This window comes from Camelus ferus, chromosome 18 (genome assembly GCF_009834535.1).
Source record: "Camelus ferus isolate YT-003-E chromosome 18, BCGSAC_Cfer_1.0, whole genome shotgun sequence".
NCBI lineage: Eukaryota > Metazoa > Chordata > Mammalia > Artiodactyla > Camelidae > Camelus > Camelus ferus.
The window spans coordinates 26,699,617-26,718,626 of record NC_045713.1 but is presented as its reverse complement, the minus strand read 5'-3'; the positions used below and the strand labels follow the sequence as shown (position 1 = coordinate 26,718,626).

Genomic DNA, 19,010 nt, shown 5'->3' with positions numbered 1-19,010 from the left:
GTGTCTTGGAAGGCAGACAGGAGACAGGCCCTGTTCCAACTCTCTCAGCGACTGCCTTTGTGACTAAGGACAAATCACTTAAATTTTGGGGGCCTCTGCTTCCTTATTTATAAAATGAGGGAGCTGAATCCTGCGATTTCAGAGGTCCTGGCCCCTTCCAGCCTCCAAGTGCGGTGACTCTTAAGAACTTCACCAGTGTAGTGCCATGTCTCATCTTGTGACAATTATACTGTCCTCTTCCAGAATTTAGGTTGAAATTGATCCATAATATGCTGACAGTCACCAGGTTCTGTTCACTTCTCTCTGGGGAGTGTCTTTTTTGTTTGTTTTCCTTTCTTCCTTCTCACTATCTCCACAGTGGACTAGGCTCTCACTGTTCTTGTCAAGATAATTGCCTCACCCTCTTGCCTTTGCCCTTCATTCCTCCAACCCGCATGCTATTCCTGCAAGTGTAAATCCCCCACCTCACCCCACCCCACCTCTCCCCTCCCCGTCCCATCCCATACCAAGCTGTGAGTCTTATCTCTCTTAAATCCTACTTTCATCGTGAGCATTTTCTTGTTCAGAAATCATCAGCCTTATACTTTGTGGTAAGATACTTTGTGATCTTGTCCCACCCCATCCATCCAACTTTATTTTCTGTCACGTTCCAACACACCCTGCTGTGTAATTAGACCGCTGTTAGCACTGTTTTCATAAGCGTTCTATACTCTTCCCTGCTTATGTAACTTGGTTGTTTTGTTTCTTTCATCTGGAATACTTTTTTCTCTTCCTAACCTATACATTTAGCAAATTTAAGATGCAAGAAGGGTAGGATAACTGAATGCAGCTCTGTAGATTGAGGGTGGGGTGGGAGAGAGAGGTGGGTTAGCAATGGCATGAAGGAAGGAACATTTGGGAGCAGGAGGGAAGGACAAGTAGAGGTTAAGCATTCACAGATTTGAGTCAGAGAGAAAGGAAGTTTTTAAGAAGCTCACATCAGGTGTTTGCCCTCAATAAAATAGAAGCCAAGTTCATCTGCCCAGAGTCATGGGTAGGGGGAATGATGCTAGGGACTTGAAGAAATAAGGAAACCACCACTTGCTGTGGGCTTTGGGGTGGGCATTACTAGAAGTGAATAAAGGATTTACTGAGAAACATTGAGAATCCAGCTGAAATGAATTAACATGAGTTTGTGATGGACGCATTTCCATCTTTCCAAAATTGTCCAGTAGTGCTTGGCTGGAGGGCTCCGGCTGGGGAAACCCAGAGCTGGGTATGGATATTGTGAAGTGGCTGGATCCTCCTCTGCCCAGAGAGGAAGGGGAGGGACATGCCCCATCTGTTCATCCTCTCAGCTGCTGTTTTCTCCTTTTCCTCAGTCCTCTAACGCTTCCCTCCTTGCCTCACACTCACTTGATGGCCTCACTCCCGTGCACTGAGGAGCAGCCAGAAGAAAACATCCCCAAGCTCTTCCTGCCGAACTGCCTGCCTGCCGAGCCATGTGCCCCACACTTGCTTTCCCTCCGCCAGCGCGGTGGGCATGCTCCGCGCACAGCCAGCAGTCCTGCTGGACCTGGTGCCGTCCCCTCCCACCTGCCCAGGAGCTGCTTTGCTGACTTTACGCTTCCTTCCTGACCTCATCGGTTTTTCCCGGATCCAGGCAGGTGTGGAGTAGGGGTGGTGTGGAATTTCATCAGCGCCGAGGGTCTGCCGAGCCAGCGCAAAGCAGCCATGGAGTTTGTGACCCACTGCGCAGTACAAAGAGCGGAGAGACCAGGTCAGGGAACCAGGGACATAACAAGGTGGCAGGATCAGTGGTGCGGGAACCCCAGGAGGGTGAACGGATTGTTGGATTCAGAATCTGAAAGACAGTGAGCCGGAAATCTAGGAGGCACTCCTCAGGGGCTGGGTGCAGGAACCTGCCATGATGGAGGCTTATGCCTGGTTTGGCGAATGATCATGGGGCAAGTGGCTGAGGAAGGGTGAGGAGTTGCTGGATAACAGCTTCAGTAGTTGTGACAGAGTCTCTGAATGTGATATTCAAAGCCAAGGGACTCATGCATCTATTTGACAGGCCTAGAGCGATTACTTCTGCTGCTAAGGTTTCTCTTACAGATACAAGAAAAAAGCATCCTGGCGCTTTCTGTCTGTCTGTGGCAGCCCAGGTTAAATGGGGAAATACAGGGGAAAAGTTTTGCAACCTTAGATGTAACTCTGTGAACAGTAAAAGCCTGCTTTACTCCACATGCCCCCCGCCCCCCCCCCCAAAAAAAAGTGAAGGATAAACTACTGTGTACAGAATAAACAACATGCTACTACTGTATAGTGCAGGGAACTATGTTCAGTACCTTCTAGTAAACTGTAATGAAAAATAATATGTTTGTGTGTGTATATATATATATAAACTGAATCACTATACTGTAGACCAGAAAATAACATAATGTTAAAAAAAAAAAGAAACCGACAAGCGGAAGGACTTAGGGAGAAAGGAGAGAGAATGGTTTGGAAACCACAGTGAAGAACAGGATGATGCCTACCTCGCCTGCAAGCCTGGTAGCGGGAAGGCTGTGGGAGGGAAAACCAGCACCATGAGAAGGAGCTGCGAGGAAGGAGAGCCAGGTTCTCTGCTTCTGCTCTCAGCCTGGCAGCCAGAGCCGTCGCTTTGTAGTAGAGGTCTGAAGTTTTCATTCCCATCCTCCTCAGAGTCCTGGAGTAGCTTAGTCCCTCACCTCCGTCAGGGTTAGGTGGTCCAGGTGCCTCCTCGGGCATTTCTGGCTACCCTGTATGAGATGGCATCCTCTTGCCAAGCGCTCACACCCCCTCCCCTTCCTGTTTTTCTCCACAGCACTTACCATGCTTGAGAGTACACATTTTGTTTTTTTACATATTCCATAATGGCAGAGATTTCTATATTATTTCTATATAAAATAAATTATTATATTTTATTTTTTAATATAGCTTTCCCCCCTGTACCTACAGCAGAATGTGGCAAAAGGCAGATATGTAACTAATAGTAGTTGAAAGTAGAGTGGATGGTGGATGAAGGGAGAGACGACGGAACAGGTACAGGAAGGAGGAAACGATGTGGTCACAGGAGGTTGTTCCAGAACTCAGGCTCTAGGGTGGGTGTAGGATGTGAGTGTTCTTGTGGGAGGCTGAAGAGAATGGGAAGGTTCCTGTTGTTGAGGAAACTGGATTGTGGGACACTGGATAATAAAAGGGAATTCCAGCTCCTCTAGCATGACAACAGGTTACAGAGAAAGAAAAACGACAAATCAGGACCAGTCACCGGGGAATTTAGGGTGTCTGGGTGGCCTTTAGATGACTCTTAACAAATTTGAGGACAAGATCTTTTTTTTTTTTTTTTAAAGCATATCCACCAAGATAGTAAGTAATAGTTGTGAGGTATTATTGCCTCCTCTTACATCAAGCTTGATTTTCCCCCACCCCAGTTCTCCTGCGTGCATTTAGTCAAAAGTGAGTTCCTTTAGTTTTGTAGATCACTTGAATTTTTTTTAGTATTAAAAAGTATTATATAGATAGAACTAAAATGTGCTAACACTGGTTTTTAGAAGTCTGTTACTCTGGACTGGGATAATAGGAGTGTCAATAAAAACAGCTTCTGTGGATGGCCGGTCCCTTCAGGTCTTTAGCGGGAGAGTACTGGTATTTGCTTTTCGAACTGTCATAGGTTCAAAATACAGTGCATGATTTATACTGATCTGTTTGTGGTTGGAAACTTTAATGTTGCCAAGGTCTTCACAATTGACATCTGAATATCTCAATTATGTTTCTGGTAAATTTATTATTTTAAAATACCCTGCCAGACCATAGTGCTTTCCAAAGTTGGCAGCATATTGCTCATGACCTCATTTATTATTCAAACTGATTGTAAGTGTTCTGAATGTTTCAATATACAACTATTCATTTTATCCATTTGAAGTGCATTTTAGGTGTACTTGGACACATCTGAAGGGTTGTTTTCGTCTAGTCTACATAAGCATAAAATAAATGTTTTAAGTATTTAAAACCCCACTTCCCACATTTTATTCTACTTTTAGGTGCAAAGTACCTTTCAGAACATCAGACAGTGTAGTCCAGTTCCCAGTAGGATTGCTTCAGGGTAATAGCTTCCTTCGAGCCTACGCTTGAGGCTCTGTTCTGCCCTGTTTCTGCTGGCTTTGAGCTTCGCTGAGTTCCACCTCCTACCCTCAGCTTTCAACTGTTATTTTCTCCTATTCTCTGGTTTTCTCCAGTTTTCTGGTTTGCTTCAGTTCAGTTTCTTACTCTCTCTCTAAGTCCCTTTAGATCAATAACTTTTCATTATCCTTTAGATCTTGGTTTCAGTATCCCTTGCTTAGAGAGATCCTTCTAGATTCTCTTCTTACTACCACCTTTGGTCTTTCTGCTGTACATTGTCATCATGCTTTCCCATCATAACTCTTTACAGCTTATTATAATTATATGCTTCACATCTGCATGCCCCTGTAAAATCCACAGCCTCTGAGGGGCCACGTCTGCCTCACGAATGCCATGTCCCCAGCACTTAGAATAAACAGTGCCTGGCGCACAGAAACCTCTTCACAGACACGTGTTGAATGAAGGAGTGAGTGAATGAGAGTAAGTTCGTCCTTGCCACTGCAGCTGTGGCCCGGGACCACTTGCCACAACTATTTGCAGTGCTCAACACAAGTATAGTCTGGCCAGGTCTCCTTCACCGAGAAAGCGCCAGTCAAGTTACTGATGTGTTTCGGGGCTGTGCTAACAGCGATTAGGAAGGTGACCTCAAATCTCTTTCAACTCCTAACTGGCTTTACTTGGAATTACTCTACTAAGATGAAGATCTGGTTCTTGTTCCTGATCGTAGCTACTCTTCTGTGTGGCAATTTTGAGGATGAAGAATTATGAAGTAAATAAATTTCTGTGAAATAATTTAAGTTCTTTCCCCAAATCCTACTACTGTGAGTCAGCTGGGATCACATGCCAAATTTCTGGGTTTTTAAGGCCAAGTTCCATAAAATGGATCGTGTATGTACATATGTGGTATCTGGAAGTTTTATTCTGTTGCTAGAAAAGTATTCTGAACAAATAATAATTCAGTAGCCCACTTTTCCTAACTTTGTGTAATCTGACAAAAATGTGTTCTTCACCTTGTATGGGTCCATAATCCCTTATCTGAAACTCTTGGGCCCAGCTGCATTTTGGAATACAGACTTCTTTGAATTTTAAAAAGTTAATTTGCTACCCTGTGAGGTCTGGGGCAACATCCCACAATCAAACATTAATCCTCTGCCTTGAAATAGTCACATTAAGTAGGTTAAATGTCCTGTAAGTAGCTTCATTCAAGTCAGTTTAGGTTCTTGTTTTGCTGGCACATAATTCTGGTAAGGTTGGGCCATAGATGAATCACAGAAAACTTTCAGGTTTTGGAATTTGAGTGCTTTGGAATTACTAGTTAGACAACTAGTTAGTTAGGTACACACCACAGCCTCTGAGATGTCTGAGTTGCTCTGAATGCCTCCCTCCATCCTCAGAACCACCATGAGGTTAAGCCACACAGCTCTGTCACCTGGACCACAGCAACTCCCTCCTACTTAGCTCCCTGGCGATCATTCTCTGGGACGATGGTCCTAAAACAAGTTTTGGTCATATCATTTCTCTGTGTAAATCCTTTCAGTGGCTTTTTATTGCCCTAAAGATAAAGTCTGCATTGCCTAACCCATCACACACGCTCAATATGACCTAGTGCCGTTTACCGCTCTAGCCCTTCCGTAACCTCTTCCCATTTTTCCATCATATGAACATATTTCTTTCATGCTATAGTCCCTTGCCTCCTGGGACTTCTGTCTGGAATAGTTCCTTACAAGAAAACCTTTCTACCACTGGTTCTAGACTAGATGCCACCTTACCTTTGTGTGGAACACTTTATGCTCTTGTGCATTGTGATGTAATTCCGTTGCTAGATCTCTGGAGCAGCTTTCTGAGACTTGGCGCTACTGACTCTTTTTTATATGCCTGTCTAAGGCCTAGTACTCTCCTAGGCCTCTGACATTTGCCCTGCTTTAGCAGTCAACTTCTAGACAGGGTTCTAAATAACCTGTACCATATTTCTCTATCTTGGTGTTGACATTGGGCCTGGACAGTTCTTTGTTGTGAGGGAGCTGTCATAAGTATCATGTAGGATGTTTAGCATCATCCCTGGACTCTGCCCACTGGATACTAGCAGCACACTCTCTCCCCTGACCCCATAGTCACAACCAGAAATATCTCCAGACACTGTTAAATGTCCCCTGGGGAACAGTCACCGCTAGTCAATCCACTGGTCTAGAAGGAAAGCTTTTTAAGGCAGAGGTTATGCTTGTGTGGATCTCCATAAGTCTAGCTTGGTGCACATAGGTTGGCTTAAATGTAATGAATTGAATAAATGACTAAGGTGGGGATGAAGGTGCTGGGCAAGGAAGGGGATGGATGAAAGGAAGGATGAAGAGAAAGTTTAGTTCTTTCCTTAACCGGGAGATGAGAGAACATATAGCAAGCGCTTTTTGAGGAATTGAGCTGCCACACAGAGGGCTCAGGCTGTTCTGCCTCTTTGACTACTTCCTTTGCCTTGTGGGCCATCCCCCAGGGACTTCTTTCCTGCCTTAGAGCTAGAGGCGCAGAATCTCGATTGCTCAGTCTTCTTAGAATCCACCAGGAAGCATTTGTTAAAGTGCCGTGGAAGTCGTGGGCACAGATATGGGTCAGAAGCCAATCCCTGCCCTCATTGCTTCAGACTAGTGGGAAGGATACTGGTGGGTTTTGTCTCTGTCTTGCGGCCCTTCCACCCTTCCTTTCCTGGCGTATTCCTATTCCTCCTGTCCAGTGTAGGTTATATTAGGCCTTTCTGTTATATGGGTCCATGGACCATATAATAGCTCTTTTCCTTCATGGTATTCCTCACAACTTTAATTATGTGTTTTTTTCCTCTGCTTATTTAATGTTTCTATTCTTTGAGACTAAACCTATGGAGGAAGGAATGGCACATGTTTTGTTCATTTATGTTTCCGTAGCTCTGGCCCAGTAACTGGCATATTATAGGCATTCAATACATAATTTACATAGAAATGAGCATGTGTGTGGTAGACCCTCCAAGAACCCATATTCCAGTGGAGGAGACGGTGCATACTACTCTGCCAAGTTCTGCACCAAAGGAGCAAGAAGAATAAATTGGAGTAGAAGTATCTGGGCTGACTTTATGGAAAAAAAAATTGGAAAATATAGGAGACTAGGAAGGAAAGAAGAAAAGTTATTCATAGCTAGAGGCTCAATATCAGGAGACAACCATTTTGGTCAATTTCAGCCTCTGCTTGTTTTTCTCTTTCTTTAAAATACAACTTATTTCACACTTTGAAATGAATACAGAAAAATACAGAGACTACTCTCTTAACAGCTTAGTCAAATCTTAACATTTTGCTACCCTTGCTTTACATCAAAATCTTAAAATGCTATAAAAGAAAACATCACACATATATTTGATGCTCCCTGTGTACCCTCCCAGATGCCATTTCCCCATCTTCCTTTTGCAGAAGAACTGTCATCTTGAAGCAGGTTTGTATCATTCCCATGCATGACTCTCCACTTAACATTACATACTTGTGTATTAATAAACAGTGTATTTGGTTTGTGGATCTTGAACTTTGTACAGTACGGTATCAGACTGTATAGATTTCTGCAACTTACTCTTTCATTTATGTATGAGAAATATCTGTGTAGAAGCGTGTAGCAGTAATTCTTCATTTTTGCTCTGTGATATTCTAGGATTATACTATAGTCTATTCATTCTCTGTCAGTGGAAGTTTTGGTTATTTTCGTGCTTTGCTTTTAACCAAGGTGGCTTATGAACATGTGTTCTGGTGCATATTTAAGAGCTTCTCTGGAGTTTGTACTTAGAGGTAGAATTAATTGCTGGTGCATATGGCATTTGCATCTTTGACTTCACTAGATGTTGCCAGATCATTCTCCAGAGTAGTACAAATCCCAGCCCCTAACAGTGCTGTCTGAGAGTTCCTATTGCCCTATATCCTCGCCAAGCCTTGGTATTGCCAGACTTTTGAAGTTTTGCTGATTTGAAATAGTGCATTTCCTTGATTTCAGGTGTGTTTGAGCATCATACCTTATGTTTATTTGGCTATTTTGGTTTTCTCTTTTGTGACTTGTGGGTTTCTCTTTTTTATGTTTTTCTATTGGATTTCTTCCTGCACCTCCCCTTATGTATCTTTAGTTCATTATATATTCTGGCTGTTTGTCTTTGTTGATATTTTGCATTTGAAAAATGTTCTCCCAGTGGCTTATCTTTTCACTTTGTTTATGGTGTGCTTTGTTTTGTACACGTGTTACATTTTAATCGAGTCATATTTATTAGTCTGTTCATTTATGGTTGGTGCTTTTGCATAGTGTTTAATAAATCTCTCTGTACTCTTGAGTATTTTGGGGTCATGAAGGGATCCTACCATATTTTCTTCTAAATTTTTGTTCTGCTCTTTGGCATTAAGTCTGATCCACATGGAATTTATTTGTGTGTGGGTATGAGGTAGGGAACCACTTTCCATGTGAATAAACTAGTTGCAGTAGCCAGTGTCTCTGATTGCCTAGTCCATCTTCTCCACCGATCTGTAATGCCTCCTTGTTTTGTATCCAGGTTGCTCAGTGTGCACAGCTCTGCTCCATTGGTCTGTAGTACGTTCCTGTGTCACTGCTCAACTGTCTTATACTTAACTGTGGCTTTGTATACTTATATGTTATGCATGGCCCTGTGGTAAGAACCTTGAATAGATTTATGATTGGCATGTAGGGTCTGCCGATAGAATATTGGGTGGTTGCATTTGGAAAGTAAGTGGACATGAGACTGTGGACGGTTTTGAGAACTTTCAGGACACAGATTAGATCTGCCTTGGGACCTGTGGGTCGCTGGTTGCTGATGGGGATCCCAGTAGGGACGGGGGCTGTGATCTTCCTGCAGCAGTCAGTGGGTTTTCAAAGGGGACTACAAGTCTCAGAATGATATTGTTTGTGCATTCCCCATACACTTGTATATGTGCCTTATGTTTTCTTTCTTTTTTTTCTGGAGACCTTTCTGTTAAGTTTTCTTTAACCTGTTACCCTCTTAAAACCTCACCAGGTGCTTCAAACTACTATTACATGAGAAAGTCTTTAGGAACTGGTTATTATGAACATACACCGCTTTGGTGTTACAGCCTTTGTTTGAAACAGCCTTTGTTTGAAAACTAGTTCTTAGCATTGCCTTTTTTTTTTTTTTTTAGTTAAAGTGGGACTTCTTTTTTAAGGTTTAGGTTTACTTTTTCTTTTCTACTTTGTACTGAATTGAATCAGAAAAAAAGTGAACACTATTTTTAAATGCTATTATTCTTTTGAAGAAAAGCTTCAATTTAAAATATTTTCTAAACTGCAAAGGATTTCTGTCAGCTCTGCTTGCTTCTACTAAGAATGAGTAACACAACCCTTTTTAGACGTTGGAGAACAAGAGCAGGGTCACGATGCTCCAAATGTATGTCATGTCTTCCTTCTTTTGGTGGCATTTGAACTCTTGTTAAATAGAACTGAATTAGTAAGACTCAAATAACTTAGAGAAAATTGGCAGAATAAAGGTCATTAAGCCCTTATGAACCTCTGGTGCTTCTGTGATATTTGAAAAATAACTATTGAAAGAGATAACAGAATGAGAAAAAAGCCAAAAGCTATTTTTCCCCCAAATTGGAAATATTTTTATTTTCTTTACAGACTATAGAAGTGCAACACACTACAAAAACTCATACAGTACTGAAGGGTGTATGACAGCACTACCCAGTAGAACTTTGTGCAGTGATGGGAGTATTCTGTTCCGCACTGCCAGGACAATAGCCATTAAGCCTGTATGGCTACTGAGCACTTGAAATGTGACTGAGGAAGTGAATTTTTAATTGTATTGAATTTTAATTAATTTAAAATTAAATAGACACACGGGGCTTGTGGCTACTGTATGGGACACTCAGAGAGCAATAGCCAGGTTGAGTGTACATTTCCATGTCTCTCCCTGTGTGTCCCTTGGTCTCTCTCTGCCTCCTGCCCATTTCTCCTCACTCTTTGTCTCCTGCCTCATCTCTTTTCTTCTCACCTTCTCTCTGTTTCTTTGGCTTGTAGCCTGCCTTGCACACACTCCCTGCCCGCCCTTGTCTGAAGCCTACATGCCGCTCTCCGTACCTGCCCCTCTCTGGCTTGCTCTGTGCAGATGTTACATGTATACGTAGTCCGTTGGGTTCCGTAGCCAAGTTTTTATACTTAATTATATACACATCATGGACGTTTTCCCTTTTTGGTTCATATGGCTGTATGTGGTTTTTTTTTTCCAATTATACTATAGTTTTAGTGAAATGAATGTGCCAATATTTATTTAACCTACTGATGGGCAATAGATTGTTTTCAGTTTTTCTCCATAAATATTTTTAAAATAACTACTTTTCCCTGTTATATTTTTTCCTGTGTGTTCTGTGAGTACTTCACTGGTGTGCATGGTGGTGGTGTTCAAAACTGTGAAATCTGCCTTTTGTTATGTACTTTGGTACCTATTGGAATCCCCTTAGCATTTCAGATTAAAGACGCCTTTAGAGTCACTTGCCTGCAGCCTCAAGGACCATATTAAGGTTGACAGTCTTTAATAACAGTGCAGTGTGCTGAGGAGAAAGAGACTGGGATGTCATGGTAACCTGAGTGTCTGCCCACTGCTGTCTGTTTCAGATAGGTGGGTGCAGCTGCGTCCACCTTACCTTGGGGAGGGTGTGTGTACTGGCAGCACCAGGCACAGCCTCTGCCCAGCCCCTGCAGGAAGGCCATCTTTGCTTCGTGGTCAGAGTTCCACTGGGGATAAATACTTGGGGTTCCAGGTCTGTCTTGGACTGAAAAGGAAATCTTGATTCCTACCCAAGGTTTAATGGAAATCCTGGCCTGGCAAAGAGAATGGGATGTCTGCCAACAGGGGCAGCTGGGAGCAGGAAGCTCAGAGCTGTTGAGGACAGCAGTAGGGGTGGGTGAGTGTGGGCAGAATCCCTCTCTGGCTAACACCTCAGTTCTCTCCAGTTAGCAGGGTTTTTTTTTTTTTTTTTTTTTTTTCTTTTACCATATCTCAAGAATTTTCTAAAAGTACTCTGTTGCTGCTTATCTGATTAAAAACTCCTAAGTCTTTTTCTTCTTAAAATAATTCGATTAATGAAATTCCATTTAAGAGTTGCTTTTCTTCCTTGGCAAATGGGTTTTCATGCGCTAAATCTGTTTTAAAAGGTTTATAATGTGCTGAGGTCATTTCCAAGTGATGTTCCAAGTGATATTAAAGATTTTCATCTTTATTTGAAAAATATTTTTCTTAAGGACAATGATGTATTTATGGGAAATAATTAAAATAATGCTGCTTGAAAAACAAAGGGCTTGTGGAACACAGAAATCTGAGCCCCTTACCCTCCTTTAGTTTAGTCATTTCCAGTACAGGATTTGTAACCCTAAATAATTGCTTGTAAGGATTAAATTCAAAATCCTGAACTTTTCTGGCTACTTTAAGAAAAAACTAAAGAGAGAACAAGGTTATAAGGAAGAAAAAATACATAGAGAGCTTTTATTTTACTGATTGTACTTAAAAAAAAAAAACTTTGGGAAATTCTTGTAATCGCTGAGATTAGTTTGGGCACCTAGGTTTTTGTTTTTTGTTTATTCCTTCTTTCAGAAAACTTCGTTTTATATGTATAGCGCCATGCTATATTGCTGAATATCTAGAAATCTAAAGTCTGTTAAATATCAAATGTTGGAGAAAACAATACTAAATATGAATATTGATTTCAACCTCTGTTACTTTTAGAGCTAGCTTATATTATGCCTGTATTAGGAAAATTTTAAAACCCTATTATCATTTATTCATCAGAATATTTTTGTATGTCAGAACAGTTGGTAGGAATAAACTGTTTTTTGAAAGTTTGAAGTGTAATTAGAAAGTCAAGACAAGCTAGAAATGAGATTTAGCATGAGGTTTTTACAAAATTTAGATAATAATTGCAATACTTCTTATGTTATTTCCCATAATAGGGAACCAGGAATGTGGTAGACAAAATAATGGTACCAGTTGCTAATATTTATTGACTTACTATGTGTTCAAAGCTATGCTCTGCACCTCAGATCTGTTCCATTCTCCCTTTAATCCTGTGAAATAAGTACCTTTGTCACCCCCATTTTTAACTAAAGATCCTGCGGCTTTGAAAGTTTAAGTGGTTTGCCCACATCAGCTAGAAAATTTCAGAGCTGGAATTTGAACCCAAGCAGCCTGACAAACAGAAGAAAGCTGCTCCCACCACAGACCTTATGTGACAAGGTCTCTCATGAAATATGGGCTGGAGCGCTGTGACAGGTAAATACGTCAGCCAGGAAACAACTATAACTAAAAATGAAGCCAGCGGGCCGTTACCGAATGCCTGCTCTGTGCCAAGCGCGGTTCCAAGCACTTGACACGTACTGTCTCATTTAATTTGCACCCCACAAGGGAGATACTATTTATACTCATTTTACAAAGAGGTTTAGGGAAGTTAAAAACTTGCCCATAGTTGTGCTTCATGTAACTCATGAAGTTGTGATAGTGCAGAGTAGTGGATTAACATCAATTTAAGAAAGATTTCTATTAGTTTATTGCAAAGATTTCCCTCGTTCTCTTCAGTTCAATATTTTCATCATTGACTAAGATGAATGTACAAAAGGCAAACAAATTTCAGATGACACAAAGTTGAGAGTATATGTATTAGAGGATGGAACAATATTCAAAACATTCTTTTTGTTTTGGTTTGTTTCCTTTTTACATTCATGTGTTCAAGGATAATGAGAAAACAGAACTAAAATCCACTCTCACCTCTGCCTGTAGCCACCCCCTTGCACTGCCATATTCATACTCGCACAGTTGAAAACTGCTCTCCTGCTTTCTTGTGTCATTAGACTTGCATTTTAGCAAAAATGCATGTTTATATTCCTCTTTTTCTAATTTACTGTTTCACTTACTAATAAATTAGATATCTTTCCATGTCAGTATTACCTGGAGAGCTTCCTCATTCTTTCTCATGACTGTATTATATTGTATGGATGTGCAGTAATTTATTTAACCCATCTCCCATTGGTCATGACTGGAGTTGTTTCTAGGTGGTTGCTATAAAAAATTATACTGCAGTGAATAATCTTACACAATATTATTATTTTACATTTATTTTTAATATACACATGGTAACAGTCACTGTTTTTGACATACAGTCCTAATTTTGACAAATATGTGGGGTTGTGTAACCACAACCACATCCAGATACAGAACAGTTCCATCCCCCCAAATTCCCTTGGCTTTCCCTTTGTTTTCAACCCCACTCCTGGGAGCCACTGATCTAGTCTCTGTACCCGTAGCCTTGGCTTTCCCACAGCACCATGTGCTGAAGCCCTCTGAGGATGACTTGCTTCACATAGCATGGCGCGTTTGAGATTCAGCCATGTTGTTGCACGTTTCAGTAGCTCATCCCTTCAGCTGCTCTGTGGTATTCTAAGATACAGCCACACCACAGTGTTTTATTCCATTCAGATTGAAGGACATTTAGGATTGCTTCCAGCTTTTGGCAATTATGAATAAAACTCCTGTAAACGTTACACACAGAATACAGTGTTTTTAAAAAGCAGCCTTATTGAGGCATCATTTATATGACATAAGATTCACTCATTTAAAAGTGTAAAATTTAATGGCTTTTGGTAAATTTGCAGTGTTAGACAACCATCACTACAATCTAATTTTACATGTCACACCAAGAAGAAAGTTTTTGTCCATTTACAATTAATCCTTGTTCCCATCTGTTTTCTGCCTCTACAGAGTTGCTTTTTCTGGAAACTTCATATAAATGGAATCATACAACATGTGGTCTTTGGCATCTGGTTTAGGATATCATTTAGCATAATGTTTTTTTAGTTTTGTTCATGTTGTATCACTATTTCTTTCCCTTTTTGTGGCTGAGTAGTATTCCATTTTAGGATATTGGGATAGACCACATTTTGTTAATCCATTCACTAATTAATGGACATTTAAGTTGTTTGTAATATGGAGCTACTATGAATGATGCTGCTGAGAACATTTGTTTACAAATCTTTGTGTGGAATTTATGTTTTCATTTCTCTTAGATGGATAACTAGGAGTGGAATTGCTGGATCTTAGTAAAATTATATTTAACACTTTAAGAAAATACCAAATGGTTTTTCACAGTTACTGTATGTATCATTTTACATTCTCATCAGCACTGTTTGAAGGTTCCCGTTTCTCCAGGAACATGACAAGAGGCCTGACCCTCTCAACCCATTTTTATTCCAGTCATTTAAATTCTACAGATTAAATTAGGCAACATAGACAGCTTTATGATGTTGAGTCTTCCTGTCCAGGAATATAATATACTGTAGTTCTTCAAGTCTTCTTTGGGGTTCTTCAGTAATGTTTTAACATTTTCCTTATGAAGACTTTATATATTGCCAGTTACATTTATTTCTAGATATTTTATCTTTTTGTTGCTATTGTTAATGGGGCTTTTTCTTCCACTACATCTTCTGTTAATGGTTATTTGTTTAAAAGATCATAAGAATGAAGCAATGGGCTGTGTATAACAAGATCTACTTTAATAGAGATAAATGTGAGGCCTTGACCTTGGATCAAAACAAACAAACAGTCAGTTCAACAGGAAGAGGATGAGGAACATTGTGATTGGAGAAACCATTATAATAGTAGCTACTTATGTGCTTATATTTAATCTTTATTATAATACCATGAGTTGGGTACTATGACCCCAGTTCATAAATGAGGGATTAAGCTTTATTGAGGTTATATACTTTGCTTAAGTTCATATAGCTTGTTAGTGATAGTGCTGAATTTTTTCTCTTTGTCCATCTAACTCTGAACTGACATCGTGTACTATACCTTTCTCCTGTGGAAAAAGATTTTATACAAAGTTCATACATATAAACTCACACCAAATTAATAAAAGCCTCAGAAGACTGAGAGTCAACTATGAATTTTTTAGTATTTCCAGTACTGGAAGATTAATTGGACTTTCTTCATGATCTCAAGTATAGACCCTGGAATTAAGGAGTCCCTGCTATCTAGAGGAAATATTCCAGTTTCTGTTGGGTAACACATAACCCCAAAACTTAGTGGCTGAAACCCACAACAGTTACTTACTATCTTCTATGATTTCTGTGGGTCAGGGGTTTGAGGAGGGTTCAGCTCAGCAGCTCTGGCTTGGTCTCTGGTTTGGTTACAGTCAGAGAATGGCTGGGAAGGTGGCTGAAATAGCCGGGGCTGGTTGGGCATCTTTCTCTGTCTCTTCACTTCATCTTAGGGCCTCTCCATGGGCTATATTTGGCTTCTTCACAGTACAACAGCCTTAGGACAGTCAGATGGCTGACAGGGCACCCCGGCAGCTCCAAAGATGAATATCCCAGAAGACCTAGGCAGACCTATTATGACCTAATCTTGAAAGTCATGTAACATCCCTTACCCTAGTGCAGACTAGCCTAAATTCAAGCAGAGGAAGCCTACACACCATCTTTTGATGAGAGGAATATCAGAGTCGTATTTTGAGAAGAATATGTTGGATGGAAGATAGTGTCATGTCCTTTGGAAAATACAATCTCCCACAGTGACAGTTTCCCTTCAGTGTGGGGCAGGGCCATTTGGTAGAATTCTCTGAAATGAAAAGGACTGCCTGTGGAGGAGTGAGATGTGTTCACCATTGGGTATGTTCAGAAAAAGGCTAGGTGTCTGGAGGGTAGGGTGGTTTTGATATCTGAAGTGATTTTGGCCCTTTTATGCTCCAGCGTTGTAGAAGTGATTCTGAGAATGTTTAAGTTTTACTAGTCTGAACATTAATAAGTGTTTTTTGAAATTTATGAATACCACACATTGTAAGAATAATGTGGATACTGTGCGTTCGAATGTATATTATATCACATTGTGAAAATTTTGGAACTTTAAGAATATCTTATCCAAAGATCTTAAATCAGTAATCTAATTTTCCACCTTAATAAACTAGAAAAGAAGAACAAGCTGAACTCAAGGCAATCAGCAGAAAGGAACTAATAAAGAGTAGAGCAGAAATAAATAATAAAGAAATAGATAAACATTAGAGAAAAATCAGTGAAACCTAAAGTTGGCTCTTTGAATTGATTTTTTTAAAAGGACAAACCTTTTAGTTAGACTAAGAAAAAAAGAAAAAAGACTCAAATTACTAAAATCAGAATGAAAGTGGGGACATTACTATTGACCTTACAGAAGTAAGAATAGTTTTAAGGAAATAGTATGAACAGTTGCATATCAACAAATTAGATAACCCAGATGAAACAGACAAATTACCAGAAAAATACAAACTACCAAAATGACTCAAGAAGAGTTAGACTATATGATCCAGCAATCCTACTCCTGGGCATATATCCAGAGGGAACTTTAATTTGACAAGATACATGCATCCCAGTGTTCACAGCAGCACTATTTACAATAGCCAAGACATGGAAACAACCTAAATGTCCATCGACAGATGACTAGATAAAGAAATTGTGATTTAATTATACAACGGAATACTACTCAGCCATAAAAAGAATAATGCTATTTGCAGCAATGTGGATGGACCTGGAGATTGTCATTCTAAATGAAGTAAGCCAGAAAGAGAAAGAAAAATACCATATGATATCACTTATATGTGGAATCTTAAAAAAAAAAAGACAAACTTATTTACAAAACAGAAACAGACTCACAGACATAGAAAACAAACTTATGGTTACCAAGGGGGAGGGGGTGGGGAGGGATAAATTGAGAGTTCGAGATTTGCAGATACTAACTATTATAAAATAGATAAACAACAAGGTCCTACTGTATAGCACAGGGAACTTGTTCAGTATCTTGTAACCTGTAATGAAAAGGAATATGAAAACGAACATATGTATGTATGCGTATGACTGAACTATTAATGCTATACACCGGAAACTGACACAACCTTGTAAACTGACTATACTTCAATAATAATAAAAAAAAAAGAATTAGGAAATCTGAATAGACCTATAGCAGATGAAATTGAATTAGTAATCATACAACTTCCCCAAAAGAAAAGCCCAGAAACAGATGGCTTCACTGGTTTAAAGAATTAACTGCATTTCTTCATAAACTCTTCCAAAAAATAGAAGGAAACATTTAACTCATTCTTTGAGGCCAGCATTACACTGATACCAAAACCAGACAGAGAGAGCATGAAAAGGAAGTTACAAACTCTATTCCTTATAACTATAATGTAAAAGTCTTCAACAAAATACTAGCAAACCAAATCCAGCAACATATAAAAAGGATTATATACCATGACCAAGTGGGATTTATCACAGGAATACAAAATTAGTTTAACATCTAAAATTCAACTAATGTAATACACTATATTAGAGGAATAAAGGGAGGAAAACCCAGAATTATCTCAGTAGTTACAGAAAAAGCATTTGACGGAAATCCAATACTCTTTCATGACAAAAACACCCAACACACGAGGAATAAGAGAACTTTCCCAACCTGATGAGGGCATCTGCAGAACACCCACCACTAGCATCATCCTAACGGGGAAAGACTGAGTGTTCCCACTTGGGTTAGGAACAAGGAAAGATTCAACATTGTACAGTGCCTAGCCAGGGAAATTAGGCAAGCGAAGAATGAAAGGCACCCAGATTAGAAAGGAAGTAAAACTGTTGATATGAAATGTCTAGAATAGACAAATCCATAGAGACAGAAGGGAGATTAGTGGCACATGGGCCTGAAGGGAGAGGGGAATAGGAAGAAATGGAGTGAGATTTCTTTTAGATATGATGAAAATGTCCTGGAGTTAGATAATGATGGCTGTGTATCTTGTGACTGTACTAAAAATCACTGAATTGTACACATTAAATTGGTGAATTTTATAGTATATGTACTATATCTCAACAACAACATAAAAACACTTACCTACTGTAAAACTAATGAAATTTTCACAGCTGATTGAAATTGCTGTTTTATGATCTATACCAAAATGTGTTTAATGGAGAGAATTCACAAGTATTTTGAAAGGACTGTGATGCAATGAGAATAAATTATTTCATATTTAACTAATGACATTAGCGACTTATGTATAATTGTACTATGTGCCACAGTGCTGTTACAAAACTCTGAATACGAACTTTTATTTGATATGTACTCTAAACTGTTGCCTCAGAGTTCAGTGCTAACACATTTTGCATAAAGTTTGACAGCAGTGAAATAATATCTAAGAAGTAATTTGTGTTAAGAGACTCCAGAAAATTGAAAAAGGCCCAAGTTTCTAATTTAAGATGCCCTCGGCATCAGCATCAGGCTTAAAATGTTTTGTGGCAGGACTTCCTTACCTGTGCTCCGCTTCTTCGGTCTGTGGGATTGCCAACCCCCCCAGCCTCTTTGTCCTGGGGTGCACTGAACGGGCGCGGCTGGGCGATGACGCTGAAGCCTGGTGATGCATTTCTGTTCTGACTGATTAAGTTGTGTGCTAACCAAAGTCAGCTGTGTTTATTCCTAACTATGCTCATGCCACTAGTAGTACTAGTCATAATTATGTAATTTAAATATTATGTAAACTGATGAAATAGGAATGCAAAAATGTTAAATGTTGAAACCACAAAGTCATGTTACTTAATACTATTGAATCAGATGTGGGCGAGAAACTTAAAAAATTGGGTTCAAAATTGTAAAAATATAGACACATTCTGTGCTCAAACCCTTTAACTTTTTGTTGTACTAAATTTAAAGAAATAGAAACTAGAAATCATGGACAGTGATGGTTTATTCCAGACTGCTAACACATCTGCAAAGAGAAGGCCTCGTTTGGAAGACTGGCAAACAAATGGACATTTACTTAAAAGAAAACATCTTAAGATTTTTGTGTGTCAGTTTTAATGATTCCTCTGTTAACTGAGTT

At 39.7% G+C, this 19,010-nt stretch overlaps 1 protein-coding gene and 1 non-coding gene across 2 annotated transcripts in view; both read left to right on the top strand.

The window, feature by feature from the left end:
• MRTFB (myocardin related transcription factor B) overlaps positions 1 to 19,010 on the top strand; it is a 181,705-nt gene that overhangs the window by 34,253 nt on the left and 128,442 nt on the right.
• LOC116657695 lies at positions 2,040 to 2,168 on the top strand. The gene has a single exon (XR_004312891.1). It is a non-coding gene; the product is annotated as a small nucleolar RNA SNORA31 (small nucleolar RNA).